This window comes from Passer domesticus, chromosome 16 (genome assembly GCF_036417665.1).
Source record: "Passer domesticus isolate bPasDom1 chromosome 16, bPasDom1.hap1, whole genome shotgun sequence".
NCBI classification, from domain to species: Eukaryota; Metazoa; Chordata; class Aves; order Passeriformes; family Passeridae; genus Passer; species Passer domesticus.
The window spans coordinates 1283587-1309794 of record NC_087489.1 but is presented as its reverse complement, the minus strand read 5'-3'; the positions used below and the strand labels follow the sequence as shown (position 1 = coordinate 1309794).

General features: G+C 60.2%; 1 protein-coding gene across 15 annotated transcripts in view; it reads left to right on the top strand.

The window, feature by feature from the left end:
• Positions 1-357: 357 nt before the first annotated feature.
• The window catches only part of EPB41L1 (erythrocyte membrane protein band 4.1 like 1), a 60796-nt gene continuing 34945 nt past the window's right edge, over positions 358-26208 (top strand). For 14 of the 15 annotated variants that reach the window (XM_064391021.1, XM_064391013.1, XM_064391025.1 and 11 more), the window contains exons 1-2: positions 358-510; positions 7929-7978. The gene's annotated coding sequence lies outside the window, so the exon portion shown is untranslated. Of the gene's footprint in view, positions 511-4831; positions 4944-7928; positions 7979-26208 lie in introns of those variants that run through there. The other variant, XM_064391009.1, reaches the window with a different exon arrangement.

The following is a 26208-nucleotide window of genomic DNA, read 5'->3' as shown; positions in this document are numbered from 1 at the left end:
CGGCTCATGGGTGTGCCCCCAAACGCCGCCGGAGGACAGCCCGGGGTGCTCCACGAAGGGCCGGGCACCCCTGGGAGCTGCAGGACCCGCCGCGTGTCCTGCACGGGATGACAGAGGAGGCTCAGCAGGGACGGGGCCCTGGGGGAGGAGACGGAAAGCACCGGGTGCCCCCGCAAGACCCCGCCCGTGGCCGGGGCGCGTCCCGCGGGACGTGCGTGGGGACAGCCGGGGGGCTCGGAGCCCCGGGGACGGAGGGAGCCCCGCAGCCCCCGCAGCCAGCGCGGCCCGGGAGCGGCTCGGGGCGGTGCGGGCGGTGCGGGGCGGTGCGGGCGGTGCGGGCCCGCCCCTCCGCAGCGCCGCACCGCGCCCGGCCCGCCCCGCGCTGCGCCGCGCCCGCCGCACGGCGGGGCAGCACCGGGCACGGACGGGCAGCGGCGGCGGCCGCGCCCGGTACACGGCGGCGGAACGGAACCGAGCCGAGCCGAGCCCAGCCGAGCGGGCAGAGCCGAGGTGAGCGGCCGCGGGGGGTGCGGGCTGCGGGGCCGGGCAGCCCCAGGTGCCGCGCGGCGCCTGCGAGGAGAGGAGAGGAAAGGGGCGGGCAGGGCTGCAGCCCCGGCGCCGGGAAAGCTGCCCCGGGCCGGGCCTGCCCCCGGCGGCGGCGGCGCATCCCGCTCCGCGTCCCGCCGGGATGCTGCGGGCCGGGTCCCGCGGGCGCTCCCAGCGCCGGGCCGGCGGCAGCGCCAGCCGCCTCCTGCGGGCGGCACCGGGCGACCCCCGGCACCCGCAGCCCCGGGGATCCGTAGCCCCGAGCTGCGGCAGCATATTGAACTGCCGGGCTGTGATTTGAGGGAGACGATTTACATTGGAGGGAGAATGTGGAGAGAGCCAGGAACAACTTGGAATGGGTCCTCGCATATTTCTGTGGTTATTTTTGGAGTACCGTCATATGGCAGGAGGTGGGCTCTGGAGGTATCCTTGAGCTCAGCATTTTCTCCATAGGCTGGTTACCCGGGAGATTGTACTAGAGGACCTGCGTGGCCCTTTCCCCATCAGTGGTTTCTGTATTTCCCATCGCTGTTTCTCTGTATTGTTCCCTCCCGTGTGCCCGGCCCTCAGCCTGTCTCGGTGGGGACCCTCCTGTGGGCAAACAATGGTCTGGCTGTGCGGCTGGGCAGTGTCGGTGTGCTGCAGGCGATGGCAAAGCTGTGCTTCATTCAGCCGTGGATGGTGTGAGGTGACTCCTGATCAGCCCCTTCTCCATGGCTGTGGATGAGGTGTGGCTTCTCCAGCATCCCCAGCGAGACCAGCCCATGCCTCCGTCTCCTTCCCGCACTCAGCTGGCACTTTCCCTCCAGCTTGCTCCTGCTACGCTTGCCCAAAGGGATTTTTGCTCCAGAAGAACTCGGGGTGTGGGGAAGCACGTTGTTGCTCTGCTCTGCTCCTTGTGGGTCTCCACATGCCTGGGAGGGCTCTGGCTGTGCCAGGCCCCCACACCACGGCTGGAGAGCGGCTCTGGTGGCCTTCAGCCACGTCTCCTTATTGCCATCGGGCGAGTTTGGAACTGGGGGAAGGCTGCCTGGCTGTGGGTGACGGTCCTTGCAGGAAGGGAATTCGTTACTCTTTAATGATGTTGGTTCAGAGCCTGGCTCGGCAGGCACGGCGCCCATCTGCGGGGCTCCCCAGGTGCTTGGAGCCGTGCTCTCCATGAGGACCTGTCCGCTGCCTGCAGGGACGCAGGGCATGTTCTGGGAGCTGTGGCAGGTCCAGAGCTCCCCTCCTCACCCAGGGATGTCTCTGTGATCGGAGTCAAGGACCAGGGTGCAGCTGTCTCCTGGGGGCTGTGAGCCCCTCGGGGAGGGGAGAATTCCCATCTCCTCTCCTCTTCCCACCATCCCTGTGCCATGGGGATTGCTCTCCTCGATGCAGCCGTTCCCAGCAGAGCCCTGGGCAGGGCTGTGGGGTGCAGAGCCTGTGTTTGGCTACCTTTGGCAGGGGATGGGTTCAACCCTTGATGCTTTGGCTGCTTGTAGATGTTGTGCCTAGGACTGCCCAGAATCTTTGATTTTTACCAATTTTTGAGATATGAGGATTCTCCAGAACTCCTAGGGGCGATGTTTTGGTCAGGAGGAAGCATCTAGAAATGTTTTTTGAAGTCCAGGATGGGATTTCTGAGCTAAAGGTACGAGTGTTCCGGGTGTGCAGAAGAGGAAGGTTTTGGTGCCTTCCCTGTGCAGACACAGAGCGTGCTGGACCCCCTTCCCTGGGCTGCTGCCATGGCTGCCACCACCACCACAACCTTCCAGGGTAAGTGTGTGATGTCTTTGTGGCCAGGAGGGGTGGCTGGCTTGGTTTAAGAAGTCACTGCAGCATAGAATGGGGAAAGTCTTTTTCTTCCTCCAGGCAGCTGAGCTCCCTGCTAAACTCTGGGTGATGACCTTGGTCCTGGTGAGGAGCTGGATCCCTCGCTGGTGTCTGGAATTGCATTAAGGCTTTCTGCTGGCAGCACTGAGCCCTCGTCCCGCGGGGTTCTGGCGTCACCCCAGGCATCCTGCCTGCCTTCCCCTCGCTCCAGCACTGCTGGGGACTTCTGCTTTCCTACAGCAGCCTTCCAGACACACACAGGCCACTCAGGTGCCTGACTAATTCTGTCCCTAACAGAAGAAATCTTTCCCTTAACTAATTAGTGTTTCTAATTTAGGAAGCTGCTGGGAATGACCTGTCGGTGAAAGGGCAGGGGGTGGGCTCGGCTCTTCCCGGCCTTGCTCCGAGCTTCCTGCTCAGGCTCACAGACATCACTGGAGTGTCCTTTGCCTTAATTCTCTTTGGCTGTGCACTTGGGCTGTTTCCCTGCTGCCTTGGGCACGGAGCTCTGGTGCTGAGTGGCAGCTGGGACACGGTGGGGAGCGCGAGGAGATGGGCTCGGCTCGGCGCAGAGCGGCGTGGGCGGCTGCCAGGCCTGCCTGTAGTAGACTTTCATGCGGTGCCTGTCACTTGGAGGTCTGAGCTGAGCCTGAAGCTCCCTCTGCCAAAGGAGAAACACAAAACAGTGGCAGTTCTTGGGTGCTGGGAGCTCCTGCACAGGGAAACTTGTGCGTCCATAAACACCTGATTCTTTTGGCACATATAAATGTGCTGGGGCTGTGACAGCCATGGCTGCGTGCTCATTGTTCTCCTCAGAGCAGCCGGTGGCTCTGAGTCAGCAGGTTTGGGTTTGTCACAGCCTGTGCAGGTCGGTGGTGCTGAGCAGTGGGGCTGGCCCTGCTGCAGCAGGATGTGGGCTTTGGGCCTGGACTCAGGCACTGGGAGCCCTGCTGTCCCTTAAGCCTGGAATGAGTTGGGTCTGTGCGAGCTGCAGGACAGCCTCCTTCCAGCCTCCCTGGGGAACCCCTTCCAGCCCCTGCCCTGTGCCATTCAGGGCTGTAAAGCTGAGCATCACTGGTGCTGGCCAGGCTGGTCCTTCACTATGCTCTTGTGTGGACTACAGGAGGTGGAAAGTGTGGTGGAGGAGACTGCCTGTGATGGGGACATGTTGCAAGGCTTCCCCTGTGGCTGCAGATCCAGCCCTCCTCCCCTTCCAGCCCTTGAGGGGAAGCTTGTGGGTCAACCAGGACCTAAGTGTGTCTTCAGATGAAGAGAAGGAAGTCTGGGCAGCCACATTTTCCAGTGTGGAAGCAGTGGCTGCTTCCTGCAGCAGCTCTCCTGTCCACACACTATGTCCCTGGTGCAAAGCAGGGTGCTGGGCCCAGGCCCCATGGATGTCCCTTGTCTTGGGGGGAGCTCCTCCCTCTGTCCTGCCTTGCTTAAGGGGATGTGTGGAACCATAGAATCATGGGTTTGGGTTGGAAAGGACCTTAAAGTTCATCTCAATCCAACCCTCCTACCATGGGCAGGGACTCCTGCTGTCCTGGTTTTCTCCAAGCCCCATCCAACCTGGCCTTGGACATGTCCAGCCACAGCTTCTCTGGGCAGCCTGTGCCAGGGCCTCCCCAGCCTCACAGGGAAGGATTTCTCCCTAATATCCAATCCTAGGAAGAGCTCTTGGGCTGAAGTTTGGTATGACTGGGACAGGAGTCAAGGTTTGCTCTCCTTGCACTAGGCGTGGGGTGATGGGACTGTGTGGAATGGGACAGACATCCCAGAGCCCCGGATGGGTCATTTGATACAAATTCTTGTGTCTGCGTGTCCCAGTACACAGCTGAGGGGGCTCTGGATGCAGCTCAGAGTTGTCAGTGTCCTGACTGGGGTGTGCACGCCCCTGAGCCCGCTCATGCCCCCTCCCCAGGAACGGAAGCAGCAGCCAGAGCCTTAAAATCTGGATGATGAATCTCTGGAAGAGGATTTTCTTTCTGTCTCCTGCTGATGGACTGTGCCTTGCCTTCTGCAGGCTCCCTGGGGCTCAGCAGTGCCCGGGATGCTCTGGCAGGATTTGCTCCAAGCCCGGGCTGGGGGAGCACAGCGCCGGGGGTGCTGCCCGGCCCCTGTTGTGCTCAGAACACGGGACAAACGAGGCTGAAGCTGCAGATCTGTGCCTGCCAGCAGGTCAGCAGTTTCACTCGGCCACTTGGCCTCTTTGTGGCGGTGAAATGTGGCCGCAGGTCGGGATCTGCCCATGCCCTTTCCGTGCCCAGCCCTCTCCCCCAAGCTGTGACGGGACCTGGGGCCACCTGGCTGGGCCCTGCTGTCCCCGAGCCCTGGCTGGAGCAGGTGCTGCGCCGGTGTAAAGCGCATCCTGCGTCTGGGGCGATGCTGAATGGGATTCACAGCCCAGCCCTGCTGCCAGGTTCCTCCCACCGGCTCCTTCCTCCCTCTGCTCCTACTAACCCACTGCCGGGGCCCCTCGCTGCCTGGCAGCAGCGGAGATGTCTGCTGCTCTCCTTCCCCGAGCATCAGATGGAGAGGAAAACACAGGGTGGAGTCAGCTCCCGCACAAAGGAAATGTTGAGGTATCGTTTCTGCCTTCGGTGCGTTTTTTAGGTGGCTGGGGAGAGATTAAACAGGATCTTAACACATTCACAGCCCCCTTCCCACCTCATTTTCCTGTGAATCTGTTGCTGTCATGGTATCTTTCTGGTGATATTTTTAGCTTTGCCTTTTCCTTTTTTTCCCCTCCTCTCCTCGTATCAGGCTGTAGAAGGGAAACACGTTTCTATGGGAGAACAGAACGAGCCATTTCACGAGACATTTTGTCATGGGCAGAAGGGCCGGGAAATCTGATTGTGTGTTTGAAATGACACGTTCCCCTTTGTAATCAGCTCATCGGCCTGGCTGGGGCAGTCCTGGCCGCCGGGGGTGGGGGATGGCCCGGCCCCTCGCATCCTCCCCTGGGCATCCGCCCGACCATCCCCGCTGGCCGGTGAAGGGCTCGGGGTCCTGCAGGCTTTTCTCTCAGTGGTCCCGTGGGAAGCAGCTGGATGCTGTGATGGGGAGCACTCTGGGTCTGGCAGTGTCTGTGCTGGCAGGAGCACAGGGCTTCGGGGCACCTGACACAGCTTTGGGGTTCTGGGGGTGCTGAGAGGGATGTGGGAGAGGGCTCCAGGTGGGAGAGGGGTGGTTGGACAGTGGGGCTGCTGTCCACTCTGGGAAAGGTGTCATTTTTGACGAGGATACAGACTGATGTTGCATGGTGATTGTGCACTTTGGCAGGGGAAAATTCCAGCCCGAATTCTCAGCAGTGTTTTCCTCTAGCAGATTTACTCAAGTCCCGATAGACAAAGGTCCTGTGAAGTGGCCAGAACAAAAGAAGCTTCCTGGGAGGGCTGATCTGGCTTGTGTCTGCACATCCCTTCTGGGGCAGGGGCTGTTACCTCTGCAGATTCCCTGGGGCTGTTCTTCAGGGAACCAAGGAATGCTTCCTGCTGTTAGGGAATGGTGGCCATGGTAGCAGGACATGTTTGGAAGTGTCCAGGGCCAGCCTAGATGGGACTTGGAGCATCCTGGTCTAGTGGAAGGTATCCCTGCCCATGGCAGGGGATGGAACAAGATGGGGTTTGGGGTCCCTTCCAACCCAAACCCTTCTGGGATTCTATGGGATGAGTAAATTCCTGCTCATCACCTTGGTCTGGTGTAAGACCTGTCTGACTTGGGGCGACCAAGGGAAGGGCCACAGGATGTGGAGAAGCTGCAGCTGCCCATGCTGTGTTTTGGGGACAGGGGCACTCTCAGCCCTTCCAGGCACCTCCATGCTGCTGAGGGAACTTTGGAGCTCAGTCCCACCCTGGGCAGGCCTGGGAAGGCCGTGGTGGTGTGGTCCCTGGTGTGGTCCATGGTCCCTGGTGTGGTCCCTGGTGTGGTCCATGGTCCCAGGTATGGTCCATGGACACCCCTGTGTCTCCTGTGCCCCTCTCCAGCTGCACTCCCTGCCCTGTGTGTGCCCCTGCTCTGCTGGAGGGGACACTACGAGTCCTTGAGTCCCTTGTCCCTTGCTTGGACCCATCAGCAGGTTTGCCAGGTGCTGGTTTCAGTCTGGGTGAGCCAGAGCAGTGCAGGGCTCCTTCCTAAGCCCGGGCCAGCAGTGCCTCCATCCGTGTGCCACCATGTCCCCTCTCCTGTCCAGGGGCAGTGTCACACCGACCTGCCAGGGCCGGGCTGGCTGGCTGCGCTGAGGAGGTGGTGACAATGTGGTGGCAATGTGGGTCACTGTGGGGTGTTTGTGAGCCCCGGGCAGTGTCTGTGGCTATCCACACCAGCCTGGCGCCCGGCAGGGCTGTGTGGCAGCAGCTCGGGGCAGGCTGGCGTGGATTTCTGCTCTGGGGAGATGCTGCTCGTGGGCAGAAGCGAGCAGGGCTGGGGGAGGCCTCGCTCCCACTGCCAGGATTCCCAGAACTCGTCATTAACGTGATCCTGATTGAGGCAGTGTCTCACACCCCAGAATGGCCATGGCTCAGAGCTGGCACAGCAGCCGTGGTGGCCTCTCACAGGGCAGGGATGGGCTGAGGGGATGGGCAGTGGCAGCACTGCCAGGCTGGGCAGGGTGTACGGAGTGCACCCAGAGCCAGCCCGTGGTGACATCCTGCCTGTGCTTCCCCAGGTGACAGCCACAGGGCAGGGGACAGGCAACTGCCAGCCCCTCCTGCTCACCTGCTCAAAGGTGGGTTTGTCTCCTTGGATTGCTGAAGCTCACAGCTTTTTTACATCAGGTTTTCTGGCTGGGAGCAGCCTTTGTGCCTCCAGGGAAAGCTGCTTGGGTCATGCTGCTCAGGGTGGGCTGTGGGCTGCACACAGCTGATGTTTGCTTGTGGAGAGTGAAAGGATTTTGCTGAATCCATGGGAGAGGTGGGAGCTTTGCATAGGCCTGCTTTGCTTCTGCCTGGGGAGGCTGGGCCTCGCCTGTCCGAGGATGTTTGAAAATTAACCCTTGGAGAGGTGGGAGCTGTCCCTGCTGTGCCAGACCTGCTTCCTCCATGACACTGCAGTGCTGCTTGGGCAGATTCTTCTCCCTGGTTAGGTGCAGCTGTCATGTAAAAGAGGCTCTGAAAATGCCGTTGCAGGCTGGGCTGCCCCTGCTTGCTGCTGGCTCAGGCTCCTGCACTGCTGCCCTGCAGCCAAAGCCCTGCCAGCCCCGTGCTGCCCTGGAGCCACGGCGTGGGTGACAAAGAGGTGGCACAGATGGCCTGAAAGGAGAGCCTGGGCCATGCCCAGGGATCAGGTGGCACTCAGAGGTGTGTGGGCTCTGCAGCTCTGCCGTAGTAAATATTTGCTGCTCTCCAGGAGGGAGTGGGGCTGGCTGCACATCAGGAGAGCAAAACGACGTCTGAAGCAATCCACAGCTCCCTTTTCCAGCAGGGAGATTTGTATGGAATCCAAACACAGTGCTGGAGCTGGGCAGACACCCTCTGATGACAGCTGTAGCTGTCCTTCTGTGTGCTTGCCATCATCTCTGGGCAGGACTTTTCCCTTCTTTTTAACCAAATCTGATTTCTTCTTTGCAGGTTGTAAATCGTGCCTGAGCTGAGTGCTGAGAGCAGCCCCTGGAAGCAGCGTGAGTTTATCCTGAAAGCTTTTGTTCTCCTTTCCACATCCCACATGAGGCTGAGTGGGTTTTACAGCGCAGAAAAGGTTGCTCAGCACGGAGAGGTGCTGCAGGGAGAGGCTTGTCTGCCAGGAACCCCTGGGAATCTGGCCTGCTCCCACCAAAACACTAAACTGCTGGGCTTGGGCTTGTTGTGGCTTTCTTTGTGTTGGGATTGCTTCCTGGTTTAGCTGGGACACGGGCAGCAGCCCCTTTGCCCACAGAAAGGCTCCTCCAGGCTGCCCCAGTCCCTGAACACTGACGCAGGGGTTTGGGGTCTCAGTGTTGGGTTTCCCCACTCCGGGTTTCCGTGGTCTCTTGTGAGGAGGATCTGAGGAAGGCAGTGTGTTTGCAAACCAGCTGTGGGGTTTTGCTGGCTGTGGATCCCTGCCCAGGGCTCAGGTCCCTGGGCTCACGGGCTGGGCCTCAGGGGCAGCCTGGGAAAGCTGGGAGCACAGCACGGGAGAGGGCTGAGCTGCAGAATTCAATTGCTGTGATGCTTGGAAGAGTGGAGGGCCTGTGGTGCAGCCTCTTCAGGGACACCAGGGTCCCTTCAGCTGTAGGACTGCTCCATTCCAGAGCTCCTCTGCCCAGCACAGTGACAGCCATGTGAAACCAGATGTGAGCAGCTTCCAGCAGTCGTGAGGGCTGGGGGACAAGGTCCTGCTTCTGCTTTGGCTCTCTGACCTGCAGAGCAAGGTGAGCCTGGGCAGAGCTGCAGCACGACCTCACCCTGGGCTGAGGTGGGAGGACAATGTCCTTATCTGAAAATTGGGATGAAGAGCCCCACAGCTGCACCCTGCTGTCCTGGCTCTGTCCCAGGTGACAGAAGTGTGTGGCAGTGTGCACCACAGGGCTCAGACCCTGCTGCCCACAGGGCTCTGGGTGCAGGTTCTTTATCCAGGGTTCTTCCCCAGAGGGTGCTGGCACTGCCCAGGCTCCTCAGGGAATGGTCAGAGCCCCAAGGCTGCCAGAACTCCAGGAGCATTTGGAAAACACTCCCAGGCACAGGGTGGGATTGTTGGGGTGTCTGTGCAGAGCTGGGAGTTGGACTGCTTGGTCCTTGTGGGTCCCTTCCAGCTCAGGATATTCCATGGTCTGTGGGTGTGGGCAGGGGATCTGGGTCCCTGCTGAGGGCTGGCTCTGATGGGCTCCTCGGGGCTGGAGCTGGCTCTGGCTCACAGCAGGGCAGGTCTCTGTGTTTTATGAGCAGTTTCTCACCAGCCCTCCTCCTCCAGGCACTTTGCAAGATGCCAACTCCACCCATGCCCGGGGGTGCAGGTCTGCAGGGAGAGCCAGGAGAGTGGCAGGGATGCTTGTCCTTTGTGTTGGGATTGTTTCCTCATGCTTTTGTGTGCTCTGGGATTTGGGAGTGGGGTGAGAAGTCAGGAGCTGGTCGAGGCAGAGCTGCAGGCCCAACATCAGTGGTGGATTTCATGTGGATTTCATGTGCTCCTGCATGGCCTCAGTGTCCCCCAAGGGTGGGGACAGGGTACCCACAGTGGGCTCTGTGCCCACTGGGTACCCATGGGGAGTGTTCTGCTCCTGGGCAATGCCACAAGGAAGCTCTGCCCCTGGATGGGTGCAAATCCCTGTTGGGATCCCCCATGCTGGGGTGGCATGAGGAGTAGGGAGGAGGAGATGTGCCATCCCCATGGTGACCCTGGTACCTTGCCCTCGCTGGTGGCCTTGGTGGCCCAGGTGCAGCTGGGGGCCCTGGCCCAGGTCTGGGTGTCTTTGCTTTCACAGTTGCCCCTGGTATCTCATGGCTCGGGGAGGTGTCCCCTGCTGTAGGGGGGTTGGTGGCACTTCGGTCGTGGCACAGCGGTTGTGCTGGCAATGAGCTTCTCCTGTCTCTGTGTTCCAGCAGCTCCCTCACAGCGGGGGCTGGATCCCCTCCTGGGCAGGGTTCCTGGCTGCTGGGTTTGCCTGGGGACTGATCCTGTGGGAGCTTGCTCAAAGGACGTGGTCATCTACCAGCAGCCTGATGGTCACTGTAGGTCCTTCCAGCTGAGCTGCCCCGTCCTCCTCAATGGTGCATGTGTCACCATTACCTTGTGGTGACACTTTGTCACCACTTTAGACCCTGACAGGGCCTTGCGAGGTGCAGAACAGAGGATGATGATGATGGGGAAAGTGCTTGGTCCTTCCTTTGGACGGGAGAAGATAGGAGAAGGCAGGGTTGAGTCTGTCCAGGACAGGGCTCCTTTTGGTGCCTTCCCTTGCTCTGGGTGCTGTTCTCCTTGAGCTCCTCTCCTCCTCCAGCCCACTGCTTCCCAGGGTGTCTGGCCCTGTGTTCTTCTTGCCCAGGGAGTAGCTAATCTGCCCTGGCTGCCACATCTCAGCACAAGGCAGCTGAACCCGTGGTCTGTGCCTTCCTCTGCGGGCAGGGAGAAGGATGGGAGCAGCTCTGTGCCAGTCCCTGGCAGGGCGAGAGGTGTTCCACAAGGGCTGCAGCAGCCCTGCCTGCTCCTGGAGTGCAGCCCAGGTGCCTTGCTGGTGCTCCACAGTGGGCACTGGTGTCTGAACTGGGTTCCCAGGGCTGGCTCTGCCATGACAGCCTTTGGCTCAGCCTCCCTGCCCTGCTGCACCAGAACATTCCAGGGCTGTGCTCTGGTGCCATCCCTGCGTGAGGCTTGGAGGAGGAGGGCAGGGATGGCTGCAGGCTGGTGGTCCTGCTCCCTGCCCAGGCTGACTTGGCTGTGACACCTTTTGGGCAGTCACTCCCCATCCCAAAAAATGGGGGCTCAGCAGGGCAGAGCCAGCTCTGGATAGGGCAGGGCCAACTCCCAGCTGAGCGCCGGGGCTCTGGGGATGTGTCACTGGGGGTTCAGTCCCCAGCTCTGCTCACAGGCAGTTTTTAATGCCTGCAGAGCTCAGGTAAGCAGGGAGCACCTGCTGAGGTGCCCCCTCAGGAGGAGCTGGCAAAGGGCACTGCACGGATCCCCTTTGGCCTGAGAAGAGCTATCAGGCTGTTTTATGGAGCAGTTGGGGGGATGAGGCTGCTCTGTGCTCCCTGCCTTCCCCCCCTTGCTGCAGCAGGACCCTGGCAGGGCTGGCAGCCCTGGCACAGCCAGCGGGAGCTGGCAGTGCTGCCTGCAGGTACCAGGGCAGTGCCCTGCCCTGCCCACGGGCTGCTGCTGCACTTTCCTCTTGATTTGGGGCCCATCCTGGCTGCAAGACATGTCTTGGTCAGCGAGCCCTGCTCTGTGCCATCCCAGCTGCTGGGGCTGAGCAAACAGGTTTGTGGTATGTGGCAATGTGGGCCCTGGAGGCTGGGGGAGCTGCCAGCTCCCTCAAACTCTTGGGAAAGGCTGGCTGCTGGCCAAACCCCTGCTTGCCTTGGCCGAGCTTTAACCTCTTGTGCATCACAGCACTCAGGAGCTGGGCTTCCCCCGAGCTGGGTCACGGCGGGGCAGCCTGGCTGCCCACCCAGCTGTGACCCCTGTGCTGGAGCCTCCCTGGCCCAGAGCTGGGATGCTGCCCCTCCTGTGGCCTGCAGGGCTGTCTGCTCGGGCAGCAGGAGCTGGGGCTCTCCTGGGAAATGCAGCTTTGCTGCTCTGGTGGCCCCGTGCTCACCCAAGCCCCCACAGGTGATGGAGGGCTCTGGTCCCACCCTCCCCACTCCTCCTGGGCTGGGCTCCTGCCGTGCTGCACGGGGGATCCCTGTGGGGCTGGTGGAGGGGAGAGCTGTCTGCTCTCACATCCCTGCGGAGGAGGATTTGCCACCCGGGACTGGTGTTTCAACAGCTTTTCTGGCACAGCAGGGCCCAAGGGATTTGGAGCTGTGGGCAGCATCTGGGCAGGCCCAGTGTGGGCTGGGGATCTGCAGGACTTGCTCCCAGGGGAACAGCAGAGGCTGGGCTGTGTTCAGGAGAGCCCCTGCCCCGGTGCGGGTGTGCTCCGGGGCATCATCTTCCAACAGCACACCTCTCTACCTTCTTCCAGCCCATTTCCCACAGCCCTTGCTGTTTTTCCTTTATTATGGGGCCCCTCGTGCAGCAGGCAGGACACTTGGTGGGGCTTTGCAGGGGCTCTGCACTGTGGAGGAGCTGTCAGAGCCTCAGGCCACTGGGCTTGCTGGATGGAGTGGGAGATTGGGGCTCATGGCCACTGGTGCCACCATCCAGCTGCCATGTGCATGCTGTCGTTGAAGGCAGCCAGTGCTGGGACAGCGCTGTCACTGCACCTGCTCCAGCCCCACCTTCCTCCAGCCCAAATCCCAGGATGGCAGCACAGCCCCGGGTGGGGGGGCAGGTGGGCTGGGCAGGAGCGCTGCACCTCCCGTCCCTCGCTGCGAGCCGGTGCTTTGGGATGGGGCTTGGGTGGAAAACTGGGGCTGGATGAATTCGGGAGGGAAGGAGAGAGCTGCCCTAATCCTGCTCTGGATTCAGCTCGGCTTTTGTGCATGAGGCTGCTCAGCTGCAAGTGAGGAGGTACCCGGGTTGCCGGGGAGGCAGAGCCGTGGGATGTGGCAGATGCCGCGGCCACGGGGAGATTGTGTCACCCTTGTGCTGCCACCAGGGCCAGTGCCAGTGACAGTCCCTGACTGCATTTGTGTCACCCTTGTGCTGTCACCAAGGCCAGCACCTGAGGCTGCTGAGCCATGTGGGGCCCTGGTGCTCTGAGCACCCTCCTGGTGGCTCCTGGTGGCTGTGGCTGCCCTGCGTGGTACCCTGAGGTCCGGGCAGGCTGGGAGGTCAGGGGGCTGTGGGTGTTCCTGGCATGGAGCAGGGCCCAGAGGCATCTCCAGGTGTGTCCCCCGTGCCAGCCCAAGCAGAATGGTGCTGTCTGGGGGGGCAGGTGGCCTTGCCAGCACTCATCTCATTCCCCTGCTGACCAAGAGGGGCAGCCCCAGCTCTCGGAAAGTATTCTCTTCCAGAAGGGTCACAGATCACCTTCAGGTCCCCAAGAGGTGACCTGGGGCTGGTGAGCAGAAGCACAGAGTGCTGTGCCAGCCCAGGCTGGGGTGGACCTGGCTGAGCTGGAGCCACCTCTGGCTTTGTGATCCTGGTCCTGCCTGAAGCTTTCCCAGTTTAGCTGGGAGGGCAGGAGCTGTGCCAGCCTCTGCCTGGGACTGGTGCATGGCCCAGGACCTCCTGGACACAAGTTGCTGTGTTGGGATTTGCTGTGGGGCCAGACCAGCTGTGACAGTGGGATCCTTGCCCCCAGGGCAGGGCTCAGGGTGCCTGGGTTGGGACCCTCCTCTCAGAGCAGGAGGCTCTGGTGGTTCTCTCAGGCTCTGCCTCACTCGGGCTCTGCCCTTGGGTGTGGTGAGGAGGCTTTGCTCAGGTTTGCTTATTGTTTCCCCTTTATTTATTTATTATTATGTTTTTAAGCTTTTCCTGCAGCCCTTCCTTCTCTTGTCATTTGATTGCCCAAGTTCCCTGAATACTTGTCACCTGCCTGGGGGTAGAATTTGAGACACATCAAAGGTAGCTGAGCTTCTGCAGGCGCTGAGAACATCCTCTGGGAGCTGGGGAGAGATTAAACAGCAAGGGGAAAAAAACCAGCTGCTGTGCTCAGGTTTGGCCAGGAGGTAAAATGGAAGGGCTGGGGAAAAGCAAGGGAAAAGCAGCAATATTGGCTTTCCAGAAAATGTCTGCCCCGTGCCTGGCAGGGGCTGGCCTGGGGGTCCCTCCGTGTGCTGGGCCTTGGAGGAGCTGGGTGGGAGCAGAGGCTGGGGCAGCTCAGCTGGGGGCTCCGAGCCCTGGGGGACCCCAGAGCCCTGGGATGGCTTTGTGCAGCTGGGGGACAGACTGGGCTGGCCCTGCTGCATGACTCAGCTGCCTGCTGCTGGCTGGAGTGGGGCAGGGAGCGGTGCCAGGGCTCCCACGGAGTGCCAGAGCTGGTGGCACACCTGGGGTCCCACGGGGGCCGAGGGCACACGAGGGTCCAGCCTGGGAGCAGAGCTGCTGCCTGCACAGGGCTGAGCCACGCTCCAGCTGCAGCTCAGCAGGGGCAAAAAAGGAGTTTTCGGCTTTGCCCTTGGGAGTGATACAGAGCAAACTGGATAGATCCCAAGCAGTGGCAGCTTGTGGTGTCTGGCCTGGATCGAGGCAGTGCTTGCAGAGGTGTCAGCACCTCGGGCTCTGGCAGAAAACAGTGCCAGCTGCACCTCCCAGGCCTTCGCAGAGCAGCCCTTGGGCTCCTGGTGCTGCCCTGCCCTGTGACCAGCCCCCCGAGCCCCTGACCAGCCTGCAGGTGAACCTGCACTCAGGGAAGAATGGATTTTTGGGGATGCTTCCTTTGGTTTAAAACCCTTACAGCACAGGCATTTTGTTGCAGAAAATATCTCCTTAACATCTTTTCAAAAAAACCCCAAAATAACCCACCTAAGATAATCTCCTCCACTTCCCTGAAAAACCTTAGGGATTGATGCTGCTGGTGGGTGAGCCAGTGTGGGAGGCTGTGCCCCAGCACATCCATATGCCAGCAGGGATGGGTGCCCTGGCTGGGGGTGAGGGGGGCTGGGGACTTTGGGGAGCAGCCAACTGCAGCTCTCTGGGGCTCCTTTAGTGCCCAGGGTGCAGTGCCAGGGTGCAGGGGGGTAGTGCCATGGTGGGAAGCTCATGGAAGCCTCCATGTGCTGGTGGGTGCACTGATTTCCTGCAGCACAGTGATCAGTCAGATTTTCAGGTGCCAAGTTGAAGGGAAAGCTTGGGTTTACTCTCTAGAAACACCAGTGCTGGGGATAGTTTAAGGAAGCCCCCAAAGGTCTATTTTCCAGCTGTGGTTTTCTGTGGTTAATACAGCAGTTTTCTGCTCCTCTTTCCAGCCAGGTAATCTGTCTTCCCTTGGAAGGGAGATGAACAGCAGTATAAATTGCAGGCAGGCCCAAAAATACATTTGCAAGAGCAATTCTCTTCCTTGAGCTCCTGCCTGTTTCACTTACAGATCTGCTGCTCTTCTCCTGTGAACTTGTAGCATTTTCTTCCATGCAAATGGATTTTGAGGTGTTTGCAGGGATGTCGGCCTCTGTTGGCTGGGGGTGTTCAGTCTGGAGAAGAGAAACCTCCAGAGAGAGCTCAGAGCCCCTTCCATTGCCTAAAGGGACTCCAGGAGAGCCAGAGAGGGACTGGGGACAAGGGATGGAGGGACAGGACACAGGGAATGGCTCCCACTGCCAGAGGGGAGGGATGGATGGGATATTGGGAATTAGGAATTGTTCCCTGGCAGGGTGGGCAGGCCCTGGCACAGGGTGCCCAGAGCAGCTGGGGCTGCCCCTGGATCCCTGGCAGTGCCCAAGGCCAGGCTGGACAGGGCTTGGAGCCACCTGGGATGGTGGAAGGTGTCCCTGCCATGGCAGGGGGTGGCACTGGAGGGGCTTCAATGTCCCTTCCAACCCAAACCTTTCTGGGATCCCAGTCAGCTGGACTGGCTCTTGAGATGGACTCAGATGGGATGAAGGTGTTTCCATGTGTCCTTTCCCTTCTCTGCATGGCATTTATCAGCTTCTGGAGGCAGCAGCTGGGCCTGGGCTGGGAGGTCCCATCTGGAAGTGCTGCTCCCTTTCCTGGAGGCCTTTGGGGCAGAGCTGTGGGGCGCAGCTCAGGGTGCAGAGGAGCACATCCCAAAGGAGCCATCCTGGTGCTGCAGCGGGGAGGGGGAGGCTGGCAGGCACCGGGCTGGCTCCTGGCTGGTTCCTGGCCCCCTGTGCTGCCGGGCTCTGCAGCAGGGCCGGTGCTGCTGGCTCCTGCGGGATGCTGGTCGCTAAGCAACCAGCAGAGGTGGAGCTTCCTGGGTACCATTCCCAGCACAGCCCTGCCTGAGCCCTGTGCCTGCTCTGGCACCCCCACATACTCCCAGGCAGCTCGGTGGGAGCTCCTGATGCCCACACTCCCCTGTCCTGGGGCACGAGAGCATCACCAAACCTTGATTTGGGGTTTCTCTGCCCAAGATCACCCAAACCTTTCCCTGGGGAAGGAAAATGTCTTGAAGCTCTCTTGACCCTTTTGCTTGGGATTCCCACCCCAGCACTGCCCTGCCTGGCTCTGGGAAGCAGAGCCAAAAGAGGGGAGCCCCAAGGCTCCTGCACCCTGAGACTCCCTGCAGCCCTGTGCCCAGGCTGGGGCTGCCTGTGGAATGCTGCAGGAGCAGCTTTCCCTTCTGGAACAGGTGTGCCCAGGGAGCCTGGGTGCCTAGGGTCCTCCTGAGGCTGTGGCTGTTTGTGACAAGCCGTCCAGGCTGGCACGGGAGGGCTGCGTGTCCCTCAGGGTGACCCTGCCCTGCCTGGGCACGTTGTGGCCTTGGCTTTGTGCCCTTCCCAAGGCCAGGTGCTGGTAAGGCACTGGAAGGGTGTTTGGCTCAGGTGACATCCTGCAGGTGGGAAGGAGCCTTCCCTGTGTGCCTGGAGGATGGGAGGATGTTCTGGGGTGGCTTTAGCCCTTTGGTGCCTCCCCAGGGCTGGTGCATCATGTGCCATGGATGTTGTGTGCTGAGTGTGGAGCACCTCCTTCATCCCCAGCTTTCTCCTGTCCAGCCAGTGCTCCTTGCTGGACTTTGCTGGAGAGCTGTAAGCCCCAGCTGTGCCACCAGATCATGAATTTCCCCTCTCTCCACTCCTGGTGTGTTCCCCACTCTGCTGACTGCGCAAGCCATGCCTTTTGAAAGGTCGCTGTTTCCCTGGAAGAGGCACATTCCTGCCTTTGTGGGGCTGCCTGGAGTGATGGAAGGGACAGGCTGGGCAGCCTTTGGCTGTGCAGGAAGCCCCAGAGGACTGCCAGACCCCTGGAGCTGTGGGCAGGGATCAGGCAGTGAGGTGGGGTTGCTGTGGATCCTGCCACGAGGATCTGTCCCTGACGCACCCCCTGCTCCCAAGTGCCACACTAGTGGGATCTTGTGCTCTGGGCTGAGTTGTGGGGTCCCTGTGAGCCTGCAGGGGTGTGGCTGTGCTGGCAGGAAGGCTGTGTGACAGCTGTCCCCAGTCAGGGAGGGCACTACTGAGCAGCAGGGATGGCTCTCAGGGAGCCGAGGCTCTGCCTGGGAGCAGAGGATGGTTTTTCATCACTGCTGACAGAGAAAAACTGCTTGTGCTTCTCAGTGGCTGTCCCAGGGAGGGAGTGAGGGAATTGGGCTGGAGCTGGGGAGCTCTGGAGTAGCAGCATCCCCTGTCACCTCCACGGGCTGTGGCACTGTGGAGGGGCTGGGCAGGTGCAGCCAAGGCCTTGGCGAGGCTGGGGGCATCAGTGGGGCTTGGCTTTTGGGGTGAGATGGGAGGGGCCCGTGGTGCCAAGGAAAGCAGGAGAGTCCCCAGAGCTCTGAGCAGGCAGGACTGCCCCGAGAGTGGTGCTGTGACACCAGGGCTCAGTGGTGGCACATGATGGCTGTGGTGCTGCTGCTGCTCCGCTGGGAGCAGGGGGAGAAACCCGGGGGGACTGGGGTCTGCGGGGTCTGCTGGCTCTTCCCTCTCACTGCTCTGTGGTGTCTGGGCTGTGCTTCCATCTGGAGAGGCACTTGGTGCTCGCAGGGGCTGACTCGGGGCTGTCCCCCCAGCTGGGACATCTTCATTTGGGCGTTAATGAGGCTGTGGAAGGTGTTTCTTGGCTTCTGAGCAGACACAGCAGCTCATTCCTGGACTTGTTTGCTCAGCTGGGAGGTGTCACTCAAAAGGGTGGGAGTGAAATCTTGCTTAAAGTGGCCCCACAGTTCCCACGTCAGGCAAAAGGACCATGTCCTGCCGTGTGAGGGGGAGCAGGAGGACGCTGCCTTTGCATCCTGGCGGGCTCCGAGGAGGAGGAGGCTCCTCAGCCCCATCCCCCAGGATGCAGCAGAGGCTGTGCTCCTCTCCCCTGGTTTTTCTTGGTGCCAGAGCAGGCTGGAGGGAGGTTTGGTCTCTTGGGATGGGCTGTGTCCCGGCTGCTCTCGGCTCTGGCAGCTGTCACGGTGAGCTGCCGTGGCTGCCTGACTCCAGCCTGGCTCGGGGCACAACTCCCTGTCAATTTGGTGGCTTCTTTCCCCCCGCTAAGTTTCTCATGATTCATTTTTGACATGTGGCACAATGCTCTGGAGCCGCAGGGATGCTGATCTCCATTTCCAGGGTGTCCTTTTGTGGAATAAGCTCAGGCTGCTGCATTAACCGTGGCTCAGGGGCTGGCCCCAGAGCAGGAGGGCACTGCCTGTCCCCTGCAGGCAGTGATGCCAGGGGAGGATGTGGAGGGGGCCCTTTGCTGCCTGTCAGCAGGGTCAGATGTCTCTGTGCTGCCTGGCTCGGGCATGATGAGCGAGCAGATGTCTGGGCTCCCGGCAACTGCTGACATCATGTAAATCCATAATTGCCCAAACACACACTCAACACGTGTCAGTTAAGGCTGGGCTGGCTGCAGGAGAGCAGGGAGGTGGGAGAGCCCCCCACACCATGGGCTCCTTTCGGGTGGTGGATCCCAAAGCTTGTGGAGGTGTCACACAGGGTCACTGCCCTCATGTGAGTGTGTTCTCACAAGATCATCCCACCCTTACTGCCTTTGCTCTCCCGTTTTTCCCCACTTGACCCAGTTCTTCACTTGGCAGCTCCAGCCTGGCTGTCACACTCTGTGTGATGACGAGCTGCTGTCTGCTCTGTCTGCTCCAGTGGTGCCTCAGCCGGGCCTTGGCTCCTTCTCCCTGGCTCAGCATCCCTGGGCAGCTGCAGGTCAGGTCAGTGGAGCTGAGCACAGCAGCCCGACAGCCCGAGCCTGCCAGGCTGCACTGGGGCAGGACAGCACCCACCTGTCTGGACAAAGGTGTCTGAAATCACCAGCAACGCCCCACAGGGCCTGTCCCTAGGAAGGGACTGGCCCAGCCAGCCTGGAGGAGCCCTTCCTGCCCTCTCTGGTCAGGCAGGCTCTGGGCTGGACCCGTCATCGGTGCCAGAGGGACAGGAGTGGACGTGCCTGGGTGGTTTCCCTGGGAGCAGCCTCCCGTGGCCAGTCCATGGTGATTTCCTCCCCCAGCAGGTTCAAACCTCATAGCTCTTCCCTTCCTGAACTGCAGAGCCATTCAGGCTGGAAAAGACCTCCAAGATCACCAACTCCAATCTGTGACCAATCACCATCTTATCAGCTAAACTGTAGCATTGAGTGCCACATCCAGTCATTTCCTGACCACCTTTAGGGATGGTGACTCCACCACCTGCCTGCAGCCCTTCCAATGCCTGGCAACCCTTTCAGTGAAGAAATTTTCCCAAATATCCTATCTGAAACTCTGCTGGTGCAACTTGAGGCCGTTTTCCTCTCATCCTGTCCCCCTCCCTGTTGGGAGCAGAGCCCAACCCCTACTCCCAGCTGCTCCCTCCTGTCAGGAGCTGTGCAGAACCAGAAGGTGCCCCCTGAGCCTCCTTTTCTCCAGCCTGAGCTCCTTTCCAGCTCCCTCAGCTGCTCCAGTCCCTTCCCCAGCTCTGTGCCCTTCTCTGGACACGCTCCAGCCCCTCAAGGTCTCCTGGACACAGCGCTGGAGATGAGGAGCTGGTGCTTCCTGGTGGGGTGGGACAGCTGTGGGTGGCACAGCTGAGGTCAGGTTGGCAGGACAAGGTGACAGAGCTCACCTGGACTGGTGTGAAACCTGCTCACAGGCTGAGGTGAAGAGGGAATGCTCACTCCCTGCCTTTCAAGCTGCCCTTCGTGTTCCCAGTGCGATGTTTTTGAGCTCAGTCCCACCCTGCTGGGCAGGGAACAGCGTGCTCTCCTGCTCTGACCTCCTTCCAAACACTCCTGGCCAAGGCTGGGGGGAGCAGGCTCAGAGAGGGCTGGGACAGGGTGGCCCTGACCCTGCACATGCTGTGGGGACAGGGATGGGGTGGGGGTGAGGCTCGTGGGGAGCAGAGGGACGATGTCTGCAGGCACCTGGTGGCTGCAGGGAGGTGGGTGAGGTGGGCAGTGCTGGCAGGGGAGGAGCACAGCCTCTCCCGGTGCCCCTCTGCTCCTGCAGGAGTTGAGGTGCCCGTAGGGTGCGGTGTGAGGCCAGCAGGGAACTGCTTTAGTATGAATGGAGAACACAGGAGAGATTGTGACTGTCTGGGAAAAGACTAAACTGGGCTAAAACACCTGTCTGTGTGACTGCCCTGAGGAGCACTGAGGGAACAGCTGGACCTGAGGAGGGAACGTGGAGAGGAGGATTGAGAGAAGTGTGTGGGGATGAGGGGTCAGAAGAAGTTTTGCACCAGAGGCAAATTCTGGTGCTGTGATCACAAAGCTGTGCTGTCCCAGCTAACAGGGACCTGCAGGAGCCAGGCAGAGAGGAGGAGGGAGCCCCAGGGTCCCTGCAGCTCAGGCAGCAGGGTCTGTTCCCTTCGGGAGCAGCCAAGCCTTGCAGGCAGGAACAGGAGCTGGGTGGGTGGGTTGGGCCCCAGCAGGTGCCCAGAGAGGGCTGCAGGGACCTCCCTGGGCAGCTCCACAGGCTCTGGAGACCTGCTGCTCTCCGAGAGCCTCAGGATCAGCCCTGGCAAGGACCGAGGCTGGAGCCTGATGGACCTGAGCAGGCACTTCCCACTAGGGCTGGAGCCAGGTCCTGCTGCTTGGATGGTGGCTGTGGAGGGCTTCTGTGACCCCCCCAGGGCTGTTGGCTTCTCCAGGACTGAGCTGTCCCTTCCACTGGGTCTCTGCAGGGCTGGGCCATGGCGGGCACAGAGGCCTGGGGACAGTGGGGAGCTGCAGAGCTTCTAAGAGTAGAAAGGCAGAAGGAGCTTTGCCCTGGCTGCTCAAGACAGGGACAGCAACAGCCCAGATCTGGAGGGAGGGAGGTTTGCTGAGATGGAGAACAACTCTGTAAGCTGAGGAGGATAAAGCCCTGGTGCAGGTGGTGGTGCAGGAGAGGAGTAATGGAATCCCAGAGTGGTTTGGGTTGGAAGGGACTGTAAAGCTCATCTTGTCCCCCTGCCATGGGCAGGGACACCTTCCACTATCCCAGGGTGCTCCAAGCCCTGTCCAACCTGGCCTTGGACACTGCCAGGGATCCAGGGACAGCCACAGCTGCTCTGGACACCCTGTGCCAGGACCTGTCCACCCTCACAAGGAAGAATTTCTTCCTAACATCTGGTCTAAATCTCCCTTGGTTTAGTCTGGAATGGTTCCCTCTTGTCCTGTCATTCTCTCTCCATGTAAAAATTCTCCCTTCTCTATTCCAGTGCCCTTAGGCCCTGGAAGAGGCTCTGAGCTCTCCCTGGAGCCTTCTCCTCTCGAGGGGAGCACCCCCAGCTCTCCCTGGCTGCAGAGCAGAGGGGCTCCAGCCCTGTGGCCCTGGGCTGGGAGCCTTGTCCCTCCTTGTCTCTCCTCTCCACCACAGACTGCTCGGCAGGGTGGGAGGATGAGGTGCTGCCTGGGTTGGGGAGCCCTTGGGGCACTGTGTGGCTCTGCAGTGGGGCTCGGGGCCCGGCAGGCTGCGGGCCGGCCCCGCTGCCCCCGGCGAGTCAGCGCTCGGTGATTCAGCGCGGGAGGAGCCGCGGGAGATGCTTTCCTGCTTCCCCTCATCTTATCAGCCGTTCCTGAGCCTGGCTGCCAGGTACAGCAGCTCTGAGCTGGGGAGATGTGCCCTGTCTGCCAAGGGGGCTCCAGCACATCTGGCACAGCTGTAAATCCCAGAATGGTTTGGGTTGGAGAGACCTTAAAGACCAACCTGTTCCACACCCCTGCCGTGGCAGGGACACCTTCCACCATTCCAGGCTGCTCCAAGCCCATCCAGCCTGGCCTTGGGCACTGCCAGGGATCCAGGGGCAGCCACAGCTGCTCTGGGCACCCTGTGCCAGGGCCTGCTCACCCTCACAGGGAGGAATTTCTTCCCAGTATCCCATCTAACCCTGTCCTCTGGCAATGGGAAGCCATTCCCTTTTGTCCTCTCATTCCAGACCATTGTCCCCAGTCCCTCTCCAGCTGTCCTGGAGCCCCTTCAAGCACTGGAGAGGGCTCCACACTCTGCCCAGAACCTTCTTTTTTCTAGGTTGAAATTCATTCAGCTATTCTGACCCAACCCAAGCACATGCTCCAAAAACCTTACTTGGGCATCTTTCCATGTCCTTTGTGGGCTCAGATGCCCTCACCTGGAGCCATAAGAACTGCCCACAGGTACAGTCCTGTCAGGGCCTTGGTCCACGCTCGGTGCTGCAGCTCAGAGTGGGGTCAGAGGCTGCTCTGCATCCTCAGTGTGTGGCCAGGCTGGTGCTTCCAGCCTCTGCTTTCCTTCTGAAGGACTTGTGCAGAGCAGGTGCCCTGTGCCAAACTGAATCCTGGTAGTGGGGGGGTTTTGGTTGCATTTTGCAAGTCATTGAGGAGGTCTCAGTCTGGCTGTTTGTGGTGTCTGAGCACTTGGATGCCAAAGGATTCTTCTCAGCTTTGTGGGGACACAAATGCTGTTGCTGTACCTTCGAACATAAGTGAGCCTGGGGAAATGTTTTCTTAGCAGAATAGAGCCAAAGCCAGGTAAGAAAGGTTGTTCCAGGCTGGACCTCCTGCCATCCATCTCTGCCAAGGCTGCTGTGAGCCAGCTCAAGGGGGATGTCTGGACATGGTCCTCCCATGGATGCTATTCCTGGCTCTTGTTCAATCTCCTTTGACACCCTTTTAGTCCTTTTGTGTATCTGTGAGATGCTTCAGAGGATGGAAATTTCCAAGTTCCAGTTTCCCTGCAGCAGCTGGAAGCCAGCTAAGCCATACGTGTGCTGCAGGACTCGGACAGTTTCAAACACTCAGGTTTAGGGGTGGGAACTCTGGGGACTTTGGTGCTTTGGGGTTTCTGCAGGGTGTGGTGGCTGAGTGGTGGTGATGCTGCATTAATGTGGATAAACCACCCATTATAAATACACCCTGACCTGCAAACAAACAGGGAAAGCAGCCTGGGCAGGGCTGATCGCTGCTCAGAGACAACCAGGAACGTCTGAAGGGTGTTAAAGGGCGTTAAGCAGGAGGGAATGGGAGTAAAGCCGTGGGCTGTGGGCACTTCTCACCTGCAGCAGCACTGGGGCTGAGGGGTCCCAGCTCCTGGGGGATGGGGGGAGCTGGTGGGGGGCTGGGAGCATGTGGGGCTCATGGGGCAGCTCTACTGCTCCTCCAGGCTTGGTGGCATGGCCTGTCCCCTCCCTGTCTCCTCCATGGGGGGTGGGGAGGGCTGGCCACCTCTCCTCTGTGCTCTTGAGGTTTACCCTGCACAAGGAGCAGCTCGGGGGCAGGGGGTTCTCCCCCAGACAGGGGTCTGCCAGGGTCCTGGGTCCAGCACAGCTGCTGGGGAGCTTTGCTTTTTTGGTTGCATTTTGCAAGTCATTGAGGAGGTCTCAGTCTGTTGATTGTGATGTCTGAGCACTCCCTTACAGAAGGATTCTCCTCAGCTTTGTGGGGACACAAATGCTGTTGCTGTACCTCTGTACAGAAGTGAGCCTGGGGAAATGTTTTCTTAGCAGAATAGAGCCAAAGCCAGGTAAGAAAGGTTGTTCCAGGCTGGGCCTCCTGCCATCCATCTCTGCCAAGGCTGCTGTGAGCCAGCTCGAGGGGGATGTCTGGACATGGTCCTCCCCTGGATGCTGGTCTTGTTTCAGCTCCTGGGAAGCTTTGCTTCAGCCAGACCACAGGGGTCGTGGGGATCCCAGGCACTGGAGCGCTGTGCAGGATAAACTGGGAAACACAAGGATGGGTATCAGTGAGCCTGGCTGTGTGGGAGGCCCTGGAGGCTCCCCAGAGCAGTGGGACACCCCTGTCCCATGGGACCTGGGGCATGGCACTGCATGTCCTGCCTCTGGGGCAGGGCGAGGTGACAGGAGTCCGATGTGGGCAGCACTGGGGGGCTGGCTTGGGCTGGGGAGTTCCCTGCAGTGCATTTCCAGTCCTGGGGCAGGACTGAGGTACCTTCTCCTCTGCACCCACATCCCCTCTGTGTCCCAGGGTGTCCCCTGAAAGGAAGGTCAGAGCTGCTGAAGGAGCCCATGTGCTGCTTCCCACCCTGCTGCAGCTCCAAGCTCACTTGCTCTCTCTTGTCCCCACTCTGATCCCTCTTGCATCCCTTCCCTTAAAAACATTTTTCTCTTATCTTTGATAATTGCCTGTGAAGCCTGAGCACCCCTGAGGCCTCTGAGCTGCCCTTGCCTTGACAAAAGCTGAAAATCCTCTTTCTTCCCACGCCTGGGCTCCCACAGAGGGGCCACGTCCTTCCCTGCAGCGTCCTGGCTCCCTGTGCCAGGGGCACCAGGGGATGTTTTCATGCACAGCAGAGGTTCCTCATCTGCCCTACGGATCTCCTTGGAGCCGTGGGTGCTGCCCAAGGACAGGCTGCTCCCTGGTACTCCTGTCCTGCTGGATCCCATGAGTGAGGTGTGGAATCCTGCCATGGACAGGGGGCCTGTGTTGCACACGTTTGTGTTATTTAGTCTCATTTGGGGACACTGGGGTTTTTCAGGGTCCTGGTCCTGTTCCAGTCTGTCAGTGGTGGCAATGGGGCTCGTGGCTGAGCAGCTACAAGGTCCCCTCTCTGTGGCAAACCCGGCTGGGAGAGGGTCAGGTGGGCAGGAACCAGAGGAAAGCCTGCCCTGGTGGCTGTAGATGTTCAGAAAGTGTGAGTCAGGCATCCCAGAAATGAGGAGCTGGGCTAAACCCCACAAATATTCAAAGAGCAGCCCTTCCAGTGAGTGCTCTGAGGTAGATGCTGAGGACACAGCTGAGCCGACATTGACAGGGACAAGTGGTCCAAGTGGGGTGTTTTGGGAAAAGACTGGTGGGCGTGGGTCAGCTGTGCCATGCCAGAGCTCCTGGCCTCCCAAATCCTCCCTTCCCCTGCTCACCCTGGGAGGGCAGTGGGACACGTGTGGGGACAGTGGCTGGGTGTGACTGGGGTGCCTCTGGTGGCTGGAGGTTGCAGGGAATGAGGAGCCATCACTTGGATTTAAGCCCTCAAACTGATGGGATGTTTCCCTGTCAGGGGCCTGAGATGGCAGCTGGGTATAGGATGCAGCTGGTCCCAAATGCCCATCCACACCTGGGTGAGGGGCAGGAGGGTGCCTTGCTGTGATGGAGTCCCACGTGCCTCAATTTCCTGTCAGGACTGTGAGCTCAGGGCGGGGACACAGGGAGGACAGTCCTTTCCCCCAGCACGAGGCAGTGCAGCAGCTCTTGGCCAGTCTGGTGCCCACAGGGAGAGCCCAAGGGCCAGCCCCGAGCAGGGCTGGGGCAGCCCAGGGCCCAGCCCATGTTCCCTCTGCTCCAGGCCCCCCTTCCCTGGCCCTGAGCTGTGCCAGCCCTTCCTCTGCTGGGGGTGCAGGGCAGTGGGGCAGCCCCTTCCAGCAGTGCCCACACTTCCCTCCTTCCCTGTGGGCATGCCAGAGTGTCCAGGGAGGGATGTGCCCAGGGCTCATTCGGGTGAGGTTTTTCAATTGATTTTTCAGCCTTTCCAGCACAGCAGGGATTGGCTTGGCCATCCCTCCCCTCCCTCCACCCAGCTTTATTGCTACCAAATTAATGAGGAACATGTTGGTGCTTGAAGTCAGAGGCTCTATCAGCAGCTCTCTGCCTTCCCCCAGATTCCCAAATGCCTCCAAAAGGATGGCTGGCACCTCTGCCAGGGTGAGGGTGTAGGGATGGGTCTGGTGCCTCTCCGCCCCCACAGCATCCTCTGCTGGGATCTAAGGGCTTCCTGGGCCACTGAACTGAAACCAAAGCCCAGCTCAGCCTTGACCTCTTCCAGGACTTGAGCAGTGTCCCACTGTGGTCTGAGGGAGCTGGCTCTGCTTCTGCCTGAGTCACCAAATGGTGCTCCAGGTGGCAGTGGGGGATGCAGGCAATGCCCTCCTGTGCCATGTGGGATCACAGGGATGTGAGGAAACGGTGCCATGGGGTCAGAGGAGCAAGGGAGGACTCTCCAGCAGCACTGCCTGTGCAGGAGCTCAGCTCAGTGATTGCCTGGGGGACACCTTTGGGGCAGGGGGAGCACCCGTGGGACCCCCAAACTGCTCCTCCCCCCAGGAGGCATCTTGGTATAGTTCCTTCGTGGGGGAGGAGGTGAAGGATCAGGCCCAGGCCCATCTCCATGGAATGACTCAGGAATTAGTTGGGTCCTTGCTGAGCCTGTTGTCACCATGGCAGTTTGGGGGCTCTTCTGGGGGTGGCACTGTGACTGATGTCCTTCTGCTGGCCTCATCCCTGTGCTGAAACACGGATGAAGGTCTCTGGGCTCTTCGTCCTGCTCCAAGTGCTGCCTGAGTTGGCCTGTGCCAGCCCAAGGAGTTCACTTGCCTCTCCTTAGAGTGGAAATGT